Here is a 553-nt window from a genome sequence, read left to right as displayed (position 1 = left end):
AGCTGAAGTTGTATGAAAACATTCTATCTAGAAACATCGTAACGTCTATTTTTCAATTACCAAAGATATTTAAAAGAAAATACCTTTAACTCTTTAAAAATACTAGTGTCCTTATTTTCCTTCTAGTTCTTCACCTGAGTAGTCTCTCTGAAGAGCATGATTTACAAAATGCTCTCTCATGCATCCCTGCATCTTTCGTGTTATTGTAAATTTAATACTTTTCATTATAGATCTTAAACAACTACTACTGGGGTTGTGTGTATAAATATGTAAAATAAGCAATACACACAGATACATGTTCTCTATATATGTGCATATATATAATTCAGGGTACATTTACATATATAAAGTCGCAAAAGATCCTACGAGCCACGAATTACCTCAAGGAGATTCCAAAATGCAGTCCTCGATAATCTCATTTGTAACACACAACCATTCCGAGACAAAGCAGCACAGACGGAATAATCAAAATACAACATGACCAAGCAAAATTTGTCAAGGAAGGTTTCTAGAAGTCTGCTATGCTGACAAAAGATGTAAATACACCAAAGAA

The sequence above is a fragment of the Herpailurus yagouaroundi genome, unplaced genomic scaffold (assembly GCF_014898765.1).
Source record: "Herpailurus yagouaroundi ecotype Mexico unplaced genomic scaffold, PumYag 67793, whole genome shotgun sequence".
Classification (NCBI taxonomy): Eukaryota; Metazoa; Chordata; class Mammalia; order Carnivora; family Felidae; genus Herpailurus; species Herpailurus yagouaroundi.
Note: the sequence above shows the minus strand (reverse complement) of the source record.